General features: G+C 46.4%; 1 long non-coding RNA gene across 11 annotated transcripts in view; it reads left to right on the top strand.

Moving 5' to 3' along the window:
- Nucleotides 1–24426, top strand: part of LOC105066236 (uncharacterized) — a 99454-nt gene that overhangs the window by 50951 nt on the left and 24077 nt on the right. For 2 of the 11 annotated variants that reach the window (XR_012511635.1, XR_012511631.1), the window contains exon 6: nt 6097–6167. The exons of the other annotated variants lie outside the window; for them this stretch is intronic. This is a non-coding gene — a long non-coding RNA (uncharacterized LOC105066236). The remainder of the gene's footprint in view (nt 1–6096; nt 6168–24426) is intronic. 11 annotated transcript variants of the gene reach the window in all.

Genomic DNA, 24426 nt, shown 5'->3' with positions numbered 1-24426 from the left:
AGTGGAGTGGCTTGGTCGGGTGTCATTTGGCCAGGGTGTGTGTTTGCTTTGGTTTTCATAAAAAGAACTGTTTTTCGGTTGGAGACATTTCCTACTTTTGAATTAGCTTAGAGTGTGTTTCCTACTGAAAAGATAAGCCGTATTTGTCCGAGGACACACAACGTCACACGCAGTTTAACCCTTGGGAATGGAGGACTGGCTTCAGGGCTGAGGGGTCTGGGCCATGCACAGCCCTTGTGGTGCTGAGGATGAAGGGGGAGCTGGGCCCTGGCTGGGGTTGTGTCTCCACCCTCTAAGCCTTTCTTCATCTGTAAAGTGAGGTCACTGTGAGGAGCCGGTGAGACACACACGTCAGCTGTGTGTCACCCTCACAACATCCCAGGCACTGTTCTTTCATTAACTCGTTTCTTACTCAGAGCAGTCCTGTGATGGGGGTAGTACTGCTGTCATCCCCATTTTACAGATGGGAGGTTGAGGCCCAGAAAAGTACAGAGAGTAACTTGCCCAAGGTAACACAACCATTAAGTGCTAGGCCAGGGTCTTGAACCTGGGCCTATCCATGGAGCCCATGTCTTCACCTATTACGTTAAATTGCCTTTTGTAAAATGGTTGGTGAGTACCATGCACTTGGTAAATACCCAGGAAATATCAGAATGGGGGGACAGAACAGATTTCCCTGCCAGAAGCCATGTCTCTCCTTTCTGATGCTATGCTAAGAGGCGTGGGTGGTCCTTTAAGGGCCTAACAGTGCTGTCTACTTCTCAAAGGGTCAGTTTCTTCTCTAAGGCCATAAGGGCAACCAGAAGCCTGGTAGGTGTCGTTTGTAGTCAGTGTGCGGATGGGAAGGTGTCTCCTGGCTGCTGAATTGGGCCACGCGAGTGGTAGGCACCTCAGGTCATGGTGGGGGGCAGGGCTGGGCAGGGAGGAGACACTTGACCTGTGTGTGTATCTAGGGAGGTGACGGAGCACCTTAGGTGACTTCCAGTCCTGGGAAACAGAGCTTGGTGGGGTGCTGGGTCTTGGCCGATGTCTCCTGTACATGCACGTGCTGAGACCGAGGAGGACAGTCAGGGCAGAATGAGAGAAGGCCGTGTGCATCCTCCCCTCCCCCAGGCCCGTGTTTCAGAGAACAGGGGAGATGCCTTTATAGTAAACAGAAACCATGTACGGGTTTGCGGGTGGCCACGGCTCTGGCCCTTCCTTGCAGAAGGCTGGAGCTGCCAGCGCTTCTCTGTTGCAGCTTGCTTCCCCTGTTCATCCTCCGTGGAGTCCTGCTCTGTGACTGCTCTAGGGCTGGCAGCTCACAGGTAGTAGAAAGCATAGCCCCTGCCCTCCAGGAGCTCACGTTCCTTAGAAGAGACAAACATAAACAGACAATATAAATTGAGAGGGTAACCCAGAGGCAAGCCCCGGGGATCATGGGAAATTTGGGAAACCCTGGGAGGGAGGAGGTGGATCAAAGATGGCTGAAAATATCTGTTAAGTGTCAGCCTTCAGGCAAAAGGAGGTGGTAGCATGTTTAAGTGACAGGGAGGCAAGAGAGGAACAGTTTTGTGCTGTTGGGGCTCAAAATATTAGGCAAGGCGAGGTAGGGGATAAAGGTGCGGAGGTCGGGGCTTGTGTAATTTATGGGAGAGCCTGGGCTTTATTGGCTGTCCAGCAATGATGGTGTCGTTGGATGTATGAGCTGCTTTGTGAGTAGATTCCTCGGACAGTGTTAGGGAGGATGCAGTTTGTAGGGGAAAAGGCTGAGCCTGGGAAACCTGTTGCAGTGAATCCAGATGGGATGCTGAGGGCTTGGGGCAGGCCTGTGATCCTAGGAAAGCCAGGAAAATAAAATGAGCATGTCTTGATGTTTGATCAGTTATGGGTGAAGTTTAGGGGAGAGAGAATGAGGATTCAGTGATGGCTCCCAGGTTTCTAGCCTGGGCAGTCAGGTGGATGGCGGTGCTACCCACTGAGTTTGAAATTATGAGAGAAGCTGGGTTAGAACAGGGGGTGGTGAGGTCCATCTTGAATATTTTGAGTTTGAGGTGCCTCATGGGTGTTTAGGTAGAAGGTCCAGGAGGCGGTTCCAGAGCCTGCACTGATACCATCAGCATGTAGCGGATTGTCGAAACCTCAGAGGCGAGCTGGGCTCAGCTGGGAGCAGACGCCCCGAGTCGGCCGCGGGAGGCGGGGTGGCTCAGCTCCGCACATCCGTTGCTCAGTAGCTCAAGGCCCTGCTGCAGACCAGGCTCCAGTAGGCAGAGATGCTGCAGCCCACCTGACTTTTCAGGACAGCCTGGTGCAGCAGGCCTCTTTCTGGGCTCAGGACATTGTGTCCTGATGCCGATTCTGTCGCAGGGGTGAGGAGAAGGGTGGGCTTGGGGATGAGACGGAGTCACCGCCCACTGCTGGCCAAAGGGATTGTTGCAGACGGGCACATTTAGACCACTGGTGAAGCACCACTAACGGCCCTGATCACTGGGGTCGAGGCAAACGTTCTAAGCAAGTGAAGGGGTGGGACTCACCTGTGAGGCCTTTTCACATTGTGCTTGGCCCTCCTCCTCTTGCCGGCTTCTGAGATTCTCCCAAGCAGAGGCTGGAGGCAGGCTTGGGAGTGAGGTGGCAGTATGGGTCTATTTTGAAAACCCCCCTGGAGTGATTCTGATTCATTGTCATGGGTGGAGGGTCCCTGCTATGGGGGAAACATGGCATACAGGAGAGAAGGCTTGGGACCCTCCCTGTATTTTGAATCCCTAAGTTGAACCATTTTCTACCAGCCCTTCACAATACCCCTGACTAGCCTAACAGTACAGTCCCACCGCTTGGAATTCCTATACTTTTATCCACATTGAAGTACAGTAATAATATAATCATCACTCAGCCACATGGCATATTAAGAAGGCAAAGGAGGGCACCTGAAGCCATGGTGCTCTTTGTAGAACACCGTGAAATGTTGATGCATTTTTGTGTATTAAATGATCTAAGAACAATTTTACAGGTGGAAAGTATGACTCTATAATATATGTATGCAATCTGAAATTGCTACCAGCTGTCCATGAAGAAAAATCAGGCTGTCCCACCAAGCCTAATTGGTTATTTCTGTGTTTTTCTGCTAATTGTTTTTGGCTGTGTTCATTTATTTGTTTTATTGTATCACTGTTCACTGGCAGATCAGGGATAGCAAGTTGCCAAAGTTTGAAAAAAAATTCAGGAGACAAATTTGAAATGAATATATTGAGGTCAAGGGGCTTTTGGGATACTTGGACGCTTCTACCACTGCTGGAAATCAGTAATAACTGCAATTATTTAATTTTACCTGTAGAACTCCTGAGTCTAGCTTATGGAATAATTTAGGAGCATGGTTTGAGAATAACTGGTTTAAAATGATCACACTTACTGCTTCTCTAACGTCAAACAGCAACAGTGTTTATATGTGTAGTCCCGACCTAGGTAGTGGACGAGCTTTGTGGCCTGTGGGGACTCCAGTGGAAGTGAGAGGCAGCTCCTGTGTGTGCTGGCTCTGGAGCTTTGGTCCCTGGATTCTTTCTTCCCTGATTGCCTTCTTCCCTCCATCCACACCAACAAAGAAGCCTGCCTTCCAGGCTCAGCTTATAGGCCACTTGCCAAAATCATCGTCCCAAGAGCTGAAGGACTGACAGAGCCCTCTTCCAGGTGCTGGCACTCATCCAGAACATCACAAGGGGCTTCAGGCTCTGCCCGAGTACCTCCCAGGCCAGGGAGCCCTCTCCTTCCCAAAGAAAAGGGTCTCTTCTCGCCCTTTCGGTTTTTAAAATCTCTTCTTCTAAAATCACCCAGCTCTTAAATCCTGCCTCATTTTTGCCATCAGTACCCTACTCCTTATATTACTGTTATTTGGCTGCTGACCATGTGGCATGGTGGTAAGGGCTCAGGTTTTGGAGTCATTTGGGCTAGAACACCCAACTAGTAATTACATTCACTATTTACCAGCTGTGTGACTTCGGCAAGTTACTTAACCTCTCTGAGCCGCAGTTGTTACATATGTAAAATGAAAATAACATTAGTATCTATTTCAAGGATTATTATGAGGCCTAACGTAATAGAGGGAAACTATTTGGGAGAAAGCTGTCATTTCTTTTTTTTTCGATATTATTAGCATCCCCTCTCCAGAGATTACAGAGTCACTGAAGGCAGGGACCTCTTCCTGGATATCTTTGAATCTCTCTGTAACAGTCAGCAAAGTGCCCATGTGAAGAATTTAATGACCATGTGACATGAAAGAGACTGGGCTGAACAGGAGAGATAGGAAGCTGAGACAATTATTTGAAATACATAAAGTCATCAGAAGGCTTAGAAACGTGATGCCAATGCTCCTGTAAAAGAAATGTGCACTGCAGAGAGCAGGGACGAGTCTGGGCAGGTGGTGGGGGAGAGACTGGGAAAGGTCATGCAGAATCAGGTCAAGTTCTGGGAGGAAGAAGTGAGCGCTAATTAAAGTGGTTAAGAGACCGCAGGGTGCAGTCAGTGCTGGGGAGCAGGAGCCGGGCTGCGAGGCTGACCTACCACGCGTTTATGAAAAAGGAAAACAGTCTTTCCACCACGCAGATCATTTTATGAACCTGCAAATGTCCAGGAACCTTCTCTCCTACTCTTACCGCTTTATAAATGAGGACTATGATGGCAGGCAGGGGCCTCCTGATACGGGTTTTAACCTTAAAACTTGCTCCTGGCTCCTGTTTAGGCCTCTTCCTGTATCCCTTTCCTCTCTGCACGCCTGCAGATGCTCATCCCAGAGCAGGAAACGAGTGCCTGCTTGTGCTTTTCTGCAACTGGTCGTCTAAAGAGAAGAACGGAGCAAAACAAGAAAGCTGGATGTTTAAGGATTTTCTAAAAACTTTTTAAAGACTAGCTATTAATTCAGGCAAAGAATGAAAAGCAGAGGCTGGTCACTCAGATTCTCTGGACTGAGGATTTGTGGGAATTCATCTTGTGCTGGCTTATGTTTATTCTGCACTTCAAAAAGACTTGGAGGTTTATTTGGAAATTCCAACCCAGGAGAGGCATCCCCTGCAAACTCTTGACTGTACAATATGTCTTCTGGAGAGAGAAAACTGCTGTGGGAGAGCCTGGGAGAGCAGGCGGAGGGGACAGGGCCACCCACAGATCACTCACCCTCAAGATTGCTGGTGCGCCAGGCAGCAGCCGCCCCCTGCCACCCTTGTCTGTGCTGCTTATGGGGGAAATGGTGTGTTAAATCAGTTGAAGGTGTTATTGTGCGCTGGAGTGTGCTGGAGCCCTGGCACGCAGGCTGCCTCCTGACCCCACCGCCAGGGCCTGGCAGCAATCTGCAAATGCTACAGATCAGGGCTTTTTTCCCCTCCCAGAGAATCAGCTGTTAAACGTTTACCAGCAGGCCACTGTGTATAAACAAGATCCAACAGGAACCAGTTAACCTGCTACAGGGAACACGGAGTTTAGTATAAAACTGTGGACAGATAAGCAGATAAGGTTAATTGTATTATGCACCCCTTCATGAATGAAAGCCTGATAGGAATTCGACCTGAAGTGACTCAGCGGCTAGTTCCATTGACCGTATATCCTTGGAAGTAACCGAACAGGCTTTTGTTATTTCTTCTTTCGGGTTTTTCTTTTCTTTTTTTCTCCTAAGATGGAGGCTTCTGGTCGCAAAACTCCCAGTTGATTACACATGCATGATGGTCATGAAAAGTCCACGAATCCCACGTAGAAATTCAGTGTCGCCTGTCACGGGTGGCCCCAGACATGGCGGTGGCAGCTCCCGGGGGTGGGGAGGTTCTGGAAGTGTGGACTGGAGTCTGGTGTTTTTGATCTCAGAGCTGAATTATGACCCCTCTTTTTAAAACCTCATAACAGCTTTCTTTCTGTGACCCTCTGTACGTAGAAATACTGTTGAGGCCTGAGGGCACAGCGGACTTTAGAGGGAAGGCATTTGTGCAGCTTGGGGATTACTCTCCCTACACTCCTCGAGTTGCAAGCCTCCAGGTCCGCTCCACCAGCAGACCTACTCTTTCAGCTGGGACTATGGCCTGGCTTCCTACAGTCCCCTGTCTATGGATTCCAGCCAGGTGGGTGCTGTTGATTCCATTTCAGAGACCCAGAGTGGTATCATAGGAAAAGACGGAATGTGGAACACGGAGCTCAGAGTCAGAAGACAGCTCCAGGTAAACTAATCCATGGTGCGGTGGTCAGTGGTGGGGGCTCCCTGGGAAGGGGCCCTGTGTGGGTGGGGTGGGCTCAGTTTCTTGGTGATGGAAATGCTCTGTATCTTTTTAGGTGATTGTCAAAATTCATCAAACAGCACCAAAGACCTGTGTATTGTATTGAATGTAAATTATACAACGGTTTTTCAAAGGGCAGATTCAGCTGCTGGCCCTCTCTCTTACTCCCTATGTGGACCGGTTCTTCACCCCTTTGACTCTTGCTTTCCGGTCTGTGAAACGGAAGGGCCATTTACACCTGCGCTGAGGGCGATTGCGGGCGTTAAATGAAACCACGTGAGTCCGGGGTACTTTGGAAATGATGAAAAGCCTTACACACGGGTGACTACCGTTGTCCTGCGTCCCCAGCCAGCTGCCTTCTGAGCAGATTATTGAGCTGGTACAAATCTGTGGACTCTGCCTTGCTACTTCCCTTGGAGATTAGTGTTTATCTATCCTATTTTAAGGATACTCTGGAGATTTCGAAATGCTGCAGAAAAGCAAAAGGAATATGGATTTGCCTGGGAGAGGAGAGCAGGCTGGAAGGGAACAGCTGGGGAGAAAGCCATCAATCCAGCCCAGCAGCAGGGCCAGACGGACGCTGAGAGGGAGTCGCTAAATGCCTGTGAGAGTCGTGACCAGAAAAAGCAGCATGAATTTAAAAAAAAAAAAAAAATCACATCTTGCCAAACAAACTGGGTCACATTCATGACGAAGTTAGTCACTGAGCAGAGATGGAAAAGCACTTCCAGGGGGAAAGGAGGAGGCTGGGGGGTCCCAGCGACTCAGCTGAAAGTGGCAAAGGCCGCCGGGACCCCCTGGCCTGATGGGGTTGTTGAGTGAGGGATTCATGTGGCTCCTGCAGTGAGTGGTGTTTTGAGTTTGAACTTGATCTTGGCTTCTAAGGGCAATCATAATCTCTACATCAGAAGCAAGAGCACAGCACACATTTTAAAATGGAGTATCTTAGAAGCAAGTGAAACTGAGACCAGGAAAGCGGAAAGGCTGTTCCGGAGTTTGCCCTGAGAATCTGAGCTGGGGGACCACTGCCTGACGGCAGCCAGACTCCTGAGCTGTGACACAGGCAGAGGCTTTCCATTTAGAAACTTTAAATTCAGAGCAAAAAGGAGATGCCCTTTGGCAACAAATTCCTAAATGATGAACGACCAACGCTGAAATCAAATTTTAAATTATGTTAGCGACTAAAATAAAGTTAAAATAAGGCAAGATTTAACAGGAAGAAATAGTCCACAAGAGAAAATCTAATGTGTGAAATTTTGATTTTATACTCATTATAAAAATCTTGGTGCTTTCTGCTGGTGCTTTCTGCCAAGAAATGTGATATGTTGAAAAAGAAGAGGAAATGCTCTGTAGATGCTGTGACTATAAGAGGCTGTTTAAAGTGATAGGGATCAGTTTCTCTCAATGACCAGGGTTGTAAAATTAGGATCTTAAACTACCAAATTTGGGTGAAAAAAAAAATCTTCAGTAAAAGCAACATCTAAATTTACCTTAATGTAATTTACGTTTTCCCACAGTGTTTGTCTTTTCTTTGGACATGTCAGAGCTCTTACGTTGTCAATCCCTGTTCTAAGAGCTGTCCCTGTTGGAGCAAGACAGGGAGTTGAGGAGAGGAGGTGGGGTGAGGAGGCATCTTGAGGAAGTGGGGGTGTCTTGGGACCTCTGAATTGAAAGAGGGTGCTGTGAGATGCTGTCACATGCATGTGGGGTGCATCAGTGTGTGGTCCAGCGCTCTGGATGCTGAGCGAAGCCTAAGTGGGAGGACCCTTCCCCACCCAGCTCTCCATCCCGCTGGAAATCCGATGCCTTAAGCCTTCACCTCAGCACTCAGTGCCTTCAGCGTCTAGCTGTACCTCTCTGTTCACGAACACGTGGATAAAGATGGGCCTCTGCTTTGTGAAGCAGGCACCATGGACTTCTCCCAGCCTTTTCTTCCAAAACAGTTGAAGCTGCCGCTTCTCCCCAGGTCACTTGTGGGCTGTCAATGCTAAGAGGATCCCTGGCTTTGGGGCTTTCAGACTTGGGTTTGAAGCTCAGGTCCATCGCTTGTTGGCCATTTAGGAAACCTCCATTAACACTGATTTGCATGCCTTGAAGGGTGGCCCAGAGTAAGTAAGTATTCGATACACATCAGCTGTAATTAGCTGCCGAACATTTTTGCCAAGGATGTGAATGGATCTTGATGGTAAGACAGCAAATCAGCAGGCAGTAATCTTCTGATGGAGAGACTCATGACCCTCCAAGGCTGCGTTTTTGTCCCAAATCAACCTTCCCGGTAGAGAACTGGGGGCCGTGATTTAATGGCAGTACTTGTGTGACCCTGTGATATAACGAGAAATCTGCTTTTGCTCTTCATCCCCATTCCTAGCACCAAGAGCTTCCAGAACCCTTGGAATTTCCAGAGTGACAGGCATATAGGATCACCTTTTGTTATGCATAACAAGCCCCTTTCAACCAAACCTGAGTTTATGCTTATAGAGTGAATTTTGGATGGGTGTCAGAGAGACGGAGAGCTTCAGGTTGGGGGCTGGTTGCCAGAGGAACCAGCTCTGTGGTTAGAAGGTTGGACCTCCAGGGAGGGGAGAGGGGCTGGAGACTGAGTTAATCACCAGCAGCCAGTGATTTGATCAGTCATACTCAAGTAATGAAAGTTCCATCAAAACCCCTAAATGATAGGGTCAGAGAGCTTCTGTGTTGGTAAACACACTGAGGTCCTGGTGGGGGAGAGGAACCCAGAGAGGCCCATCTCTAATACCTTGCCCTGTGCATCTCTTCCATGTGACTGGTCACTTGTACCCGTTAGAATAGCCTTCATAATAAACTAGTACCAGTAAGTGAAGAGTTTCCCTGAGTTCTGTGAGCTGTTCTAGCAAGTTATTGAATCTGAAGAGGGAGTTGTGGGAACCTTGACTTTACTGTTTGCTGATCAGGAGGCCCTGGGACTGGCTGTTGGCCTCTGAAGAGGGGTCAGTTTTGTCGGCCTGAGCCCTGATCCCGAGGGCTCTGTGCTAACTCAAGAGTTAGTGTCAGAATGGAATTGAATTATAGGGCACCCAGAAAGTTGGAGAATTGGTTGGTGTGGGGAAAAACCCTACCACCCACTGGTGTCAGAGTGTTGTGAGTAGAAACAGATGATAACTTGTGGATCTGGTCCACAGCGAGCCCCTGTTGGGATTGGGGCAGGACAAGGAAATCTGACGGTGTCAGAGTTCTTTAGTTGTAAGCAATTGAGACAGACTCTGACACACTTGATTGGAAAAGGGCTTTGCTGGGAAGGTATGGAACAGTTGTTGGATGCAGAAGAGCTAGGCCTCAGGAAGGAGAGGAACGAGCCTTTAGCAGGAATGAGTGGACAGACTCTGTGAATCCCCTGCCCCATCAGAGCCTTCCTGCTCCAGTTCCTTCTGTCACATCATTCTCTCCAAGGCTCAAAACCCTAGGACCCAGAGTCTGGATAGCCTAGACTGGGTTCTCTGTGCCCCCGCTTCCCTAGCAGGAGGGGGCAGGGAGAACCTTTACTGCAGTGCCCTCAAAACTTCTCAGAATAAGGAAAGAGTAATTCCCTAATGGAAAATAAGGGTGCTTTTACCCAAAAAAGTGGAAAGACATGTTTGACAGGCCAAAGCAAGAGATCTCTGGCATGTCAGTTTTAGACTCCACTGTCAAAAGGACCACAAAAAACAAGGCTCAGTTCAGGGCAGCACATTTTCAGAGGCCTTCGACTGCCTGGGAGGTGTTCAAAAAGAGTGACTAAGGTGATGAACATCTGGAAACTATGACACGTAAGAAATGGGTAAAGAATTGAGGAGACTGAACCCAAAGAGGAGAAGACTGAGTGGGCATCTGATGACTATTCCCAGGTGTCTGAAGGGCTGGTGGGGAGAGGGAGAACTGTGTGTGTAACGGCTCTAAAAGGAAGAGCTAAAACCAATATAGACTTTAAAGAGGAACAGATTTCAGCTCAGTTCAGTAGATATAAGAAAGATCTTTCAAAAAAAAAAAATCAACGGCTGGAAATTAAATGAGCTGGTGCGAGGCATGGAAGTTTCCTTCCAACCCCGGAAGCCTGGGTTCTTTAATTAGCAAGAGCAATGAGCACACTCCTCACATCAGATTACGACACACCATGTCATAGCCCTGCTGCTGAGGACCTGACCAGGGGCTTCACAGAAACAGCCCCCCCCTGGTTTGGCCACATCTGCTACAGAGCACTTTTCCACATGTGGAGCTGGGGTGTGCACAAGGTGAATGACGATGGACAGAGAGGACCAGACGGGCCTCCAGGTACCCTTTCTAACCATCTGCCCAGGGCCACGTGGTGCAAGCACAGCATGTCCTTAATTTAGAGCATTGCGTCACCCCAGGGCCCATCGTATTAACGGGCGTCCTTCACGGACCTCTCAGCGAGGATCAAGCTGACATCTTGCTTTATCACTGAACAATATTCGACCAAAGTATGTGAAGTCTCTCCGGATATTCCTTTTATCAGAAAGCTACAGTATCAGGGCTGGAAGGGACTTTGTGGTCAATGAGCTTACCACGTGTGAACATATCCAGTGGCATTCTCGGCACGTTGATTTGTAACCTGGTCTTGATTTCCTTAAAACACCTCATAGCTCCTATAGTAGTCCACACCACTTTGGGCAGTTTTGGTTGCTAAAATTCTGTCTTAATTTGGGATAAAATTTACCCACTACGTGGCTGTATCTATCAAAGTTTCAAATGCACAGACCTTTGACCAGCGCTTCCACTTTTAATATTTTTTTCCTATAGATACAGTCCCCATGGGCTTAAAGACATGTGTGCGAAGATATTTATCGCAGCAAATGGCTGGGGGCTGATTAAACAAATCATAGAATATCTTTTCTATGGAGTATCAGGCTGCTGTTAATTCAGCCATTCTTTTGCACTGACAGGGAAAAGTCTTCACCTTGCTTCTTCTGCCCCTGGTTATGTTGACTAGTGAGAAAAAGAGGTTGGCTCAATAATACATATGACATTTACGTAAGTGAAAGGAAGGATACACATGGCTATATGTTTAGGTTTTCTCTGGAAAGATACTGGCAACTGCGGTTGCCTCTGGGAAAGGAAACTGTGAGATTGGGTGTTGGGTGGAAGGGAAAATTTTATGCGAATTGTTTTAGTTTATGAATATATGTATAGGTAGACATATAGATATTTATATGTGTGTGTATTTTTTCTTTTTTTTCTTTTGAAGTTTTTCTACCCTGTACATTATCACTTTAAAAACTTCTTTAAAGATAATGCCTTCAGGCAACAAAAGCAAAAATAGACAAATGGGATTATGTTAAACTTAAAAACTTCTGTTCATCAAAGGAAATAATCAACAGAGTGTTAAGGCAACCCACAGAATGGGAAGGAATATTTGCAAATCATGTATCTAATAATGGATTAATACCTAGAATATATAAGGAACTTCTACAAGTCAACAAAAACAACAAAGAACAAATAACCTGATTTAAAAATGGGCAAATACTTGAATAGAAAGTTCTCCAAAGATGATATAAAAATGGCCAACAAACATGTGAAAAGATGCTCAACATCACTAATATCAGATAAATGCAAATTCAAAACTGCAGTGAGATACCACCTCACATCCACTAGTATGCTCACTATCAAAAGATAAGAAAATAACAAGTGTTGGTGAGGATGTGGACAAATTGGAACTCTTGTGCACTGTTGGTGAGAATGTAAAATATTGCAGCCACTGTGGGAAACAGTATGGAGATTCCTCAAAACATTGAAAATTTAACTACCATATGATCCAGCAGTCCCACTCCTGGGCATATACCAAAATAATTCAAAGCAGGTTTTTGAAGAGATAAATTGCACATCCATGTTTATCCATTATGCACAATAACCAACAGGTGGAAGCAACTAAGATGAATAGATACGTGTGGTCTGTATATACAATGAAATATTATGCAGCCTTAAAAAGGAAGAAAATCCTGTCACATGCTACAGTATAGTTGAACTTTCAGCACACTCTCCTAAGTGAAATAGGTCAGTCATGACAGAACAGATATTATATGATTCCACTCATATGAAGTATGTAAAATAGTGAACATCATAGAGATAAAGTAGAAAAGTGGTTGCCAAGGGCTTGGGGGAGTGGGAATTTATGTTTAATGGATATTCAGTTTCAGTTTTGCAAGATGAAAAAGTTCTGGAGATCTGTTGTACATCAATGTGAATGTACTTAGCAATACTGAATTGCATGCTTTAAAATGGTTAAGATAGTTAGGAAAAAAAACCCTGACCTCTTAAATCCTAGCACCGAGCCCGCTTGGTTCTACCTCTCAAAGCTGTATAGAATGCCTTCACCTTTTCCCTACAACGCATGCATCTGAAGACTTATACTACGGCCCCTTGAACCAGCTGCTCTATTCCAGAGCTACATCACTCTGGCTATCTGGTCACCCACCCCAGCTGGTCCTGAATCTGCAGTGCTGTAGCAGGACCGTGGGCATCCTTGACACACTGAAGCCCATACACTGTGGCAGAGGAGAGGCTCTGTCCCGAGCAGTCAGTGGGAGCAGAGCGGCACAGGGTACCAGGGAGGGGAGGACGGCGGGTGGGGTGTGGGCCGGGAGAAGTCAGGCTGAGCAAGCAGAGGCAGGCTGTGTGTTGCCCTGACTTCACCGCGTGAGTATTCCCTACACACATTCACGAGTTTGCTGGAAGAGAAGAGAAAGCCAGTATCCCTGAAACTCACATGGCTCCTTTACACTTTTTAAGGCATTTTACAAATGGAGCCTGTTAAATTTACTGCTCACCGCAACCGTTAGGGGCGGGCATTTCAGGAAGAGAAGGTCTTGGTCAGGGAGATCAGGATTTACGCTGGTCTCCTAAGTCCTTGGTGGGTGGACCCTGCCCACTCTGCTGCCTGCCTTGGATTTCACAGAAAAACAAACAAAAAGCCAAACAAGTAAAACAACAACAAAACCGAAAAGACCATTTGCTAAATTGTCCCAAGTGTTATAATTTTGGCAGACTGAGAACATTTACACAGAGACAGAGGAGACAGACTGAACTGGTCTTCAGATCAGAGTGCACATCCATGAGGGCATTCGTGGGGTGCCCTCAGGTAGGGCCCTCCCTGAGCCAGGAGCGCTGGGGCCTGTCCCTGGCTCTGCTGGGAGACCCCAGCCTGCTCCGCCCAAGGGTGAGAGAGCCCTTACAGTTCCCACTTTGGAGAAAGAGCAGGCCCCTCCCCAGAGCTGCGTAAGAGGAGCCAGGAGTATCCTTGAGGAAACCCTCAGGTCTGTGACCTTGCCTTCCGCAGGCTGGGGGTGGGGGGCTGCGCCTGCAGGCTGGAAACAGAGAGGGGCAGCTGAGAGCAGGGGTTGGGGGGGAGAGAGGCCCTGGCAGCCAGGACAAGCACCTGCGGGTAGCAGCAGGCCCCTGGGCTGTGCACACCACCCAGGCCCTGCTGTTCCTCCAGTTGGCACCAGCCCCTGAGGCTGCACATTCGCTTCTACTAACTCTATTTTCCCCTCTGAGGACGCTCTCCCTGGCCATTTTAACCTAATTTCATCAGGATAAACCAGTTAGGGAAGCAGAAGGAAGAGGCCAGAGGAGCATTTCCTGGGGGTCTGGAGCATCAGGCCCCCCAGGAATGAGAAAAGGGCTTGTCATCTTGCATAGAAAGAAAGACATTTTTACTACAGAAGACACTCCCTGGCGTTCTCACCCGCCAGACGTGGGGCCAGGGCGAGAGGAGGTGCAGAGAGGAAGGTGGAGGGCTTTCTGCAGGGAGCCAGCTCCTGGGCCTCTCACTGATAGATCTAGTTGCAGACAGTGATATTTAAAATATTTAACAAGCAAGCTCGGCCAATCAGAGCTGTCCCGGCGGGGCCTCCGCGCCAGCTCCTGGAGGCCCCCTGCTGAGCCATGTGTTCCCCCTTTGGCTGCAGGATGGTGGGAGGTGTGGGGAGCCCTGGGGAGGGTTCTGAGCTGCAGCTGTGAAGTGTTTCCACATGAACACGTGGTGTGACTGTGGCGGTTCGCAGCAGCTGAGTGTTGGGTGGGCTGGGGATAAGAGCTGCTATGCTGGTCCTGATCGCCTCTCCCATCGCCTGGAAACCCCTAAGTGCTTATTCCAGACTCTACCAGCATCACCATGTGGCCTCGCCCAGTTCACTGGCAGAATTGCAGATGTTTGCTCCCCCCGTGCAGAGTCAGGCAGTGCCGGATGTCCTGGGGAACGGCAGGGTGCCTCCTGGCCTGCCAGACCTCTTGCGTAGGTCTGACATCCCAGGAGCAGCCAGCTCCTGCTCTACCAGGAGGAATCGCTCTGGTTTTCTCACCCTCTCCTTGCAGGATGACGTGTAGCTGGAACACACTGGCGGAACGGCGCCTCATCTCATCAGGAATCTAGGGCTCTTCCTGTAAAGAGGAGGGGTCTGGGCTTCCAGAACCACTGGCAGATGTCTGCGGGGAGGGGCCTCCACACCTGCCAAACCGCCAGCTTCCTTTCTTACTCTCAAGGGCTCTGGGGAACACGAGCATTTGAACAAATGTGTCCTATGTGCTGTGGTTTCCACTTTCCCCGAAGACCGGCTGTCTCGTCTCCTGAGAGTGAAAAATCAGGCAGCCGAGTTTCCTGAGATGGGAGGCAAGATGTGGCATGTGAGGCGATGTACGTTCCTCCAGGAGCCTCCCTTCCTGAAACCAGCCCGGGTGGCGGGCGGGGACGGATGAGACTCCTTGTCCTGAAAGAGGAGACCATAAGGTTCCCTTTTCTCTCTCCCAACCTGAAATCTTCTCTTCTGGTGAGGTTTGAAATAGAGCACTGCATTTTATTATTATTTCTATACATATTACTTTTACTTCATATATATGTATATAGTTTAAAAATTCATGTGTTTATGAGGTTTATAAAGCAATCACAACCCAGTGCCTCCTGCCCCACCCATTCTTACCTCCAGTTACTGCTCCCCAGAGCCCACCACTATGATTTTAGTTGTGCTCCTGGTATTTGCAGCAATCATTCTAAATAACATGTTTATAGAGCTGCATCTTTGTTAATTTCAGAAGTCATCTACTGACTTATTGCTGTGAAAGATGAGGTTTAGCTTCCCTCCCCCCCCCCCCCGCAGACACAGATGTTCCCACCTCTCCCTCACTTCCCCACAGAGCTCCTCTCTCTTCCCATCTCACGTGCCACCCATCATTAAGATGTACCGGTATTATGAGTCACTACAAAAGAACAAAGTGCTCCCAGTTAAACTATGAAACAATACTTTCTTATCACATTGGCTACAAGATGCAGTCTGATTTTCAAGATGTTAAAATGGGAGAAATCTGTGCATGTTAGAGTATTACACATTTGGGGTCATCACAATTTCTGATTAAATCACTGATCAGTATTTGCATTGTTTTGACTATGTACACAGTGTACTATAATTACATTTCTATTCTTGTGTATCTCTCCCCATCCATGTTAATAATTGCCTTGTCTATTTAATTGTGTAGTTTTGGGGGGTGTTTATGAGTAATTCATCCCCCGACTCTCCTCAACGTGATGAACGCATTGGTAACCTCTCAGTCACGTTTTCCTCCCTGTGGGCACGTCTTCCTGGATCTGTCTTCCTGCTGCAGACTCGGGGCTGGTTCCTTCTTGGCCCACTGCAGTGATCTTCTCAGAGCTTCCCTTCAGCGTCATCCTGGGAATTCTCTCTCCTTCTCTCCTATGTGGGATCCCATTTCCTGGAGCTCCCATGGCCTTTCTTGGGTAATTTTTTGTTTTGCTGGAGCACATCCTCCAGTAGATTCCTGAGAAAGGGTTCATGGCAGGTAAATGTTTGGGAACCTTGTAAGTGTCTTTATTCTACTGCTGCACTTGATAGCTTGTCTGGGTATGGAACTTGACTTTGGAAACGCTTTTTCTGTGTATTAGCAGCTTCCCTCCAGTGTCTGGTGATCTCCCGCTCACACAAAGGTGATGTGTGCCTGAGCAAGACCTATTGGCCAGTGGGCTCCGTGCTGGTGATTCTGCTGTGATCTGGGTGGTTCACTGGGGGATCCTGCCAGGTCAGTCTCTGAAAGTCTTTTCTCTTGTACTCGTCAGCTTTCCTGGAGATGAGTCATCTGATCTTCTGCCTGTGGGGTATAAGCCTCACTGCCAGCATTCTGGGAGCCAAGAGCGGGGAGGAGAGTGTGGGGTGTTACAGTCCAAAGTGCAGACGGTCATTTAATCCCATTTCATAGTGGATCACGTGCCGGCTCCCAGTTGTGCCTGCTGTTCTGGGGATCTCTGATTCAACCTTTTCTCCCAGGGCTGGGCAGGGGCAGGCCTGGCTGCACAGGTGTGGGCCGTCTCCTAGCTCTTTGCATCAGTTTTTGATCCATTTGTTTCCAGCACACCTGCACCCGTGCTCTGCACCAAGGGAAATGATTTCTGTTTCTTTCTAAGGTTCTGTGCAAGCTGCTTTGCTTCTCCCAGGCTTCCCTCCCTGTGGGCTCAGGTTTGGGCTGTATCTCCTCCTTTCAATTAATTACCTCTCATTCACTTGTTTTCCCAGTGTACAAAATATTGTTGATATTTTTGGTCTGCAGTTGTCCCCATTCCTGTTCTCGTGTCCTTATGGGTCTAGACAAGGTGTGTTGGTGAATGTTTGACAAGTGGCGCTTGGGGGCAGGGGGAGCCCTGATTTGTAGCGGCGCAGTTTGTGTGGTGTAAATTCTCCTACTGTGGCTGTTTCAAGCTACCAAAAGGACATCACTGAACCTGCAGATGGGAAGAAACGCAGAGTACCACAGCAATATGTAGTGTTTCCACCACAGAGATACAATAGACAGAAACACTAGCTATCAGTAACCCCAAGAGAATATATAATTGTAAAACTACTATTAAGTGGTAAGTTTTGAGAATGTATTAGCTTTGATTTCAATGTAATTTTTTAAATTGTAAACTTATATAGTTTAGTTTTAAAAACAACCATATTTAACAACTGGCTCGGAAAAATTCCTAAAAATTTAAGTCAGTTCTCACAAGCCAGTATCAGCCGGCTCTGGCCTACCACTGGGTTAATGACTTTTTAATGGGTTGATTGTTACTTCAGTATATTATTGAAAAACTGTTTTTCTAAAACACTAATTTGAAAAGATACATGCACCCCAGTGTTCATAGCAGCACTATTTACAATAGCCAAGACACAGAAGCCACCAAATGTCCATCAGCAAATGATTATATTAAGATTTGGTATATATACACAATGGAATATTACTCAGCCATAAAAATAATGAAGTAATACCATTTGCAACAACATGAATGGAACTAGAGAATATTATGCTTAGGGAAATAAGTCAGAGAAAGATAAATACTATATATCACTTGTGGAATCTAAAAAATAATACAAATGAATGTATATGCAAAGCAGAAACAAACTCACAGATAGATACAGAAAACAAACTAGTGGTTACCAAAGGAGAGGGAAGGGGGAGGGACAGATTAGGCATATGGCATTAATAGATACAAACTACTATATAGAAAATAGATAAGCAACAAGGATATACTGTATAGCACAGGGAGTTAACACCCATTATCTTGTAATGACCTATAGTGGAATATAATCTGCAAAAATACTGGATCACCATGCTGTGCACCTGAAACTAACAATATTGTAAATCAGCTAGACTTCAATTAAAATAACTGGTTTTCAGTTTGCAGCTCTACAGCATACGGTTATCTTTCCTCAATATTGAGAGTTTCCCCCCAGTTTTACTGAGATATAATTGATTTATAACTCATATATTGTTAACACAATGGTAGTTTCATCCAAAATTCACATTGTCTAACTGTAACTCTCAATCTGTGGTGAAGAAAGGATGACACCTCAGTGGAATGAACGATGCTTGACTTGAGGAGTAAATAGAAGGGTTAATGTAAAATGAGGCACGGGTAGGTAGTCAGCCCAGTTGATCTCGAGAAGAGGGATGTCAGCACGACTGGGCATGAGGTCACACTAAGGCAAGGCTGCAAATGGGCCAAACTTTCTGTTTTGATTTACTCTCCATTTTTAAGAAGACTGTTTAGTGTATCTGTGTTTCTTAGCAGTTCTCTGAAGTCGTGCCAACCAACCTCTACTCCAAACGCACGTGAGTGGGAAGGGTCCGTGTTACAGCGTTGAGTGACTGCCCAGAGCCTTTCATTAGCTAAGCTCAAAGCGTTTTACCAAAAGTGCCTCATTAAGTCTCACCACACCCCAGTGTGGGAGTAGACAGGGAAGATCATTATCCCCATTTCACAGAAGGAGGAAACAGAGGCCTTAGAGCGAATCAACCATAGCCAAGACTAGCTTGTCAGCCTGCAGATCCAGTCTGCCGTCATTTCATGATAATATGTGCTTAGGCACTGATTTGTATTTTCTGCCTCTATCTAGTCAAGTAAAGGTGCAAGTTTTATTGCCTGACACATCGAATAGTTCTTTTTAGCCCTAACTTGCATGATTCTAGCCTTGACTTTTGTTGACCCTCTCACACCTTCCTACAGTTTATAGTATCTTATGTACATTATGCAACATGACTCCAGTCTGGCTATAGGAATAGGGGAGAATTGACAAGAGCAGAAGGTTGTACCATTTGGGTAACAAGGAGAGAACCAGATACTGTGGTTTGGTCTCCATACTGAGCAGATCACAAAGCATTAATAATAAATAGACCAAAACAGACAATAGACTTTTTGACCATTTATTATGTGCCTCACATGGAATTTAGTACTTTATATGCATTATCTCATTTAAATTATTTTAATCTTCACAACAACCATTTGTGGTTGGTGTTAATGTTATCCCTATTTCACAGATGAGGAAATTGAAACTTACAGAGTCTAAGGAAACACAGCTGGCCTCTTGGCTCTGGTGACTGGGGCAGAGATGGACTTGTCACCCAACAAAGTCCCAAACTAGGATATTCTGAGCTGGGCCTAGCGGAAGAACCCTTCTTTCTCTGGTCACAGAGTCATTTGACTGTGAACCCAGTGAGGTGGGCTCCTTTGTCCACTGCTGGTGAAGAAAGCTCTCTGTAGGAGGAGAGAATGAAATTCACACACAGAAAAGCAGAGACAAGGATGAGGAGAAAGAATTCCGATGGAATTCAGATCCTTGCCTCTGAGTCCCTGCCTCCCTAATCTAAGCTAGTGTGAGTTCAGCTTTTGTCACTTGGCCATTGGCAGAGCCCTGACCAATACAGTGTTTAAACACGGCTAGCTAGACGTTACCGTATTTACCAGGATAGGAGAGCCCACTATTGGGCCCCTTGGACCTACCCTAATCTATGTCAAATCTGTAAGCAGGTAAACTTTCCCCACAATACAACCCTTCTTCTACTTCTGAATACATCCTGTGTCTCATCCACAAGATTCTTCTCTATCTCTTGTTACTTGGCTCAAGCCTCCTAATGCTATCCTGATAACGAAGTCATCTTAGAGTCAATATGCATTACTTTGTCTTCTGACCCCAAGAGGCAGGAGAAAAGTCATGGTACTAACAATACAAACAATATGATGGCATGATTGGCCTCAGCTGTGAGGCCTGCATGATTTCACAGGCCAGAATATATATATTTTTAATAGGGTGGGGGTTGGAAGGACATCACAGAGTTGTCAACTTTTTATTTTGCCAAACATGGGTAGTTGGCTTAACTTTAACCTTCTCTAACTCTTCATTCATTCATTCATTCATTATTTATTAACAAGTCTCATAAATACTCTGCTGTAAGCCCCAAGGATACAAAGCAATCTTACAGTCAAGTCACTAGAAAACAATAAAAGCCACACTAATTCTTTCTAAAATTCCACTTTTCACTTCACTTTATACCTCTGATTGCCTTCCAGAATTCAGGGGACAGTATAAGGAGATTGTCAGTCATTCTTATTGGCAATAATTTAAAAAGTGAGTTGGAAGCTAGGAGGTGAAGGAGGTGAAGAGGAAGACCTGGCAGTAGAGGCTGATGTGGTGCAGACTCAGGGCAGGTGCGGGGAGCCGTGCCGGCCAAGGGCACAGCCTTCCCAGGAGCGCAGGGAATCGAGAGGCCTCCTGCTCTGACTTTGGGATGAAGTAGGTGAGGGTGATAACCCGACGCTAGGCCTTGAGGGACTGTAATCATTCTCACCCCCAGGTACCTGACTAGTAAACTACATTTGGCTAAAGTTGTGCCTTTAGGATTATATCCTGAGCAAGACTCAGAGCAGATCAATGAAAGAGGCACTCGTGTTCCACAAAGGGCTGGACAGAAAAAGCCTTCTTGGTGTACATAGTATCTGCATCTAACTAACCGAAATCAATTATAAGAATCTTCTGAAAATTGTTGGCAAGGAAACCTGAAAAAGTTTCTAGTAAGCAAAGCATCATAAAATGGAAGTTGTGCAGTACCCACTACTTCTAATTTAATGTGTCCTTGATAAGCTCTTTATATACTGTATTGTCTGCCGTTTTATTTCAATCAAAGTAAAAATGACTTATTAGAGCTTTTGTAGATTCACTTTTAACCGTGGTCCCCCAACTCCACTTCTTTTGGGTGGCTTTAAGTTCCTGGGTCCCCCGTTCTTTTGCTGAGGGGGTTTCAGCGATGCAGCACTTTGGTTGGGGACTGTGGGAGGCAGCCTGCAGGAGGACCCTTCATGCTCCCTGCCTCCTGGGGTTTACACTCCTGCACAGCCCCTCCCACACTGTATGGGAGTTGGTCTTTGTGACCAATTGGATACAATTGGTGTTTATTTCCACAATTAGATGTTAAAAGACACTACAGCTTCCACATTGAGTGCTTTCTCCCTCTCTCTTTCTTGAATCACTTGTGCAGGAAGCCAGCTGTCATGTTACAGGGACACAGTGTATGGAGAGGTACATGAGGCAGGGAACTGAAGCCACTAGCTAACAGCTAGTGAGGAACTGAAGTCACTGACAACTGTTGAGTGCCCTGGGGAGTGGGTCCTCCAGCCGAAGTTGACCCTTCATATGACTGCAGTCCTGGCTTGACTATAATCTCATGAGAGGCCTGAGTCCGAACCCCTCAGTTAGATCACTCCCAGATTCCTGGTCCTCAGAAACTATGAGAGAACATAAATGTCTGTTGTTTTAAGCTACTGAGTCTGGGGGTAATTTGTTACGCAGTGATAGATAATTAATACAGAGAGGGGAGACAGTATTTATCCCCTGCTACCCTTACTCTCAGGGAGTCCCTCCTTACATCTGCACAGACAGATGTCCAGGTCCCCGATTATAGGGGTGGAGGCATCCTCACTTCCTTGGCTGTCACTGTTAGACCTGTGTTATGGCTGGTTGGTTGGAGGTATGGACCAGGAAGCACACGTAGACTCTACAGGGTGAGGCTGAGGGTTCTTTCTGTCCCTGTCCCACCTGCATAGAGTATGGGAAGCATTCTATGCACATGTAGGCTTTAGAAATGGGTATAAATTTTAACAAATAAAGTTTAATTGTGTATGTCTTATTGCAAAAGCAATGATATCTGTGGTATAAAAAAAAAGCAAGACCATTAAATACTGATAATTCCACTGTGCAGATATAAATGCTATTAATAGCTGGAGCACTTCTATGATTATTTCTGTCTCTCTATGTATTTCACACAAATAGGTAGTATAATAAGTGCTATTTTGTGACTTGTTTTTTCATTAAACATATTATGAACCTGTGTGTATGTCATTAACATATAATGTCATCTACAATTATAATTTTAAATGGCTGTATAGCACTCCATTATACAGATGTTACAATTTTTCAAGCTAACTCTTTTTGTTGGATATAAATTTGTTTATTCTTGCTCTTATAAGAAATACTATAATGCGTACGTTTGTAAGTAAATATTTGTACCTCTCCTTGACTTTCCCCCTTTAGGATTAAATTATTAAAGTAGAATGATTGGCTTAAAGCCATTTTTTTAAAATTTCTAAATTTTTTAAAAATACACTTTTTTAGCTTTTTCTGCGTATTGCCAAATTGTTTTGCAGAGAGGTCTACTGCTTTATACTCAGTGAAACTTACTAGTGTGTCTAATTCTTCAGACCCTTGCCAGCACTGAGTAATTATTTTTCATCTTTCTGGCCTGGTATGTGCATGGGCAACACAAGGGTTCAGAAATTGGCAGCAGCTCTGAGTGAGCGAGCGCCACGCTAGCCCAGCGCCCAGGCTGCTGTGAGGGAAACGAAGCCTGAGTGGAGCCTGTCCCTCCGCATCCTGCTTGGAAGCTGAGGAAGGAAGGTGGGGGCTCGTGTGTATGTGTGCAGGGTGTAAGAGAGATGGGCCCACGTAAAAGATTCAAACCCTTTGGTCTGGTAATTATACTTTTGGGAGTTTAGCCTAAAGAAAAATCCCACTGAAAGGAAAAAGGGCATACAGTCGAAAGAAGTTTATTGTAACATTACTCATAGTAGGGAAACCTTATCAACGACTCAGCGGAGAACTGGTTTAAGAAACTGGGGAATATCAACTTGATGGAATATTATGCAGCTGTTAAATTAGCAATTACAATGATTATGCAGAAACATGGGAATAGAGTCAGGATATAATGTTAAGAGCAAAAGAAGGATGTACAGTTTTAGCATTTAGAGCAATATCCTCGGTAAGTCCTCGTGGGAAGCACACAAACTGAAAACAGTTGTCAGAGGGAGGGACACCCCAGGTTTGGAATTTTTCTCTAAGTCATTGTTGGGCGGTCACGATGAAAAGTAACCACTTGGAAAGAGATGGCAGGAGGTTCGTGTAGAGAGAAGAGTAATGTGCTGGAGGGACAGTCCCGGGAAACGCTGGGTCAGCCCGAGCCCCTGCCGAGGGTGGGGAGAGCGCAGGGCTCGCAGGCCAACAGCTCGGCTGGAAGCCAGGCTCCACTTCATACCAGAAGTATGAGCCCAGACAAGTTATTTAACTTCCTGCAGTTTAGTTTACGGAGCTGTAAAAGCGGATGAATAATGCCTACTTGTGCAGTTGGTGGGGGAGGGGAAGGGGCCTCTGGGCCTGGAGGCGGGTCTGCGGTAGGTGCTGGGGGAGCGGTGATGATGATAAAAAGTGATGCTGCTCTTTTCCTGTATTCGTCTTTTCATAATTATTGATACGACAATAGAGAGAAGGAAGTGCAGCCAAGAGAAAATATTTGCACATCTATTTCTGGCAAATGTAAACCACACGATTCTGTCCAAGACAGAAGGGAGTGAGGGGGTGAAGACTTTCTCAGCTGGATGGTTACAGGGCCAACTGAGCTGTGTCTTTCCTGCCTCCCTGTTAAGTGATTTATCTGGACACTTTGATGGATGATGACACAGCATTAAAGAGTCTCACAAACCCGCCAGCCTTCTGCCGTGTACCTACCGCAGGAGTAAAATCGGTCCTGAAAAGGTGATGGCGAGAAAAAAGATCTCAGAACATCTTACATAATACCTATCCCTGTGTTGTTTAAGGAAATCAGTTAGACAGTCTAATCTAGGGGGACAGAAACTCTGGGCTGGCTTTTGTTGGAGCAGTGGTTTGAAATCAGCCCAGGAAGAACGGGCAGCCCTGCATTTTGCTCTCTGTGATGTCAGCACAGTTTGCCAATCACATTTGGATCTGCAGAGTCTCTGGCACCAGGGAAAACTCAGGAGGTGGAGAGAAAATGTCCTGACTTACAGACACTCAGTAGAGAGACTCAGTGGCCGCCTGATGCAGGGAAACCTGTGACCTGAAATTGTCTGTCTTTCTGGGGGACGGCAGGCTAGGAAGACGGGGACAGTGTCTCAACTCTACCCACCCCTTTTGTAGGGGGAAAAAAATCAGCACCAGGTTTGTACCAAGTCCTTTCCGACAAATTCCTTGTCATCTTGAGAACCTTTTTTCTTTTTCCTCTTCAAAAATCTTCCAGCAGTAACAGCAGCTCAAATAACCAGCGTTATTTCGGCTTTAAAATGCAGGCTCTGTGGACCTCTTATGCAGACAGATGCAATTTCAAAGGAAACCTCTTTTGCTGGGTATTCAGTGTTACACAGGGATTTAGGGAGTTAATCTTCACCATTTCTGTTGTTGGAGAGGAAAGAAAAGCTACTCTTTCTAACCACCCTTCCCTGTGGGCATCTGTCTCCTTTGGTACCCTGGAATTATGGAGAAGAGGAAACTCAGAGTGGTTACCCACTCCCCGCTCAAGCCCCTGGGCTGGGCTCTCCTTAAAACCTGCAAAACAGATGGTTGTTGATCAG

This window comes from Camelus bactrianus, chromosome 14 (assembly GCF_048773025.1).
Source record: "Camelus bactrianus isolate YW-2024 breed Bactrian camel chromosome 14, ASM4877302v1, whole genome shotgun sequence".
NCBI lineage: Eukaryota > Metazoa > Chordata > Mammalia > Artiodactyla > Camelidae > Camelus > Camelus bactrianus.
This window is presented reverse-complemented; position numbering and strand designations above follow the sequence as displayed.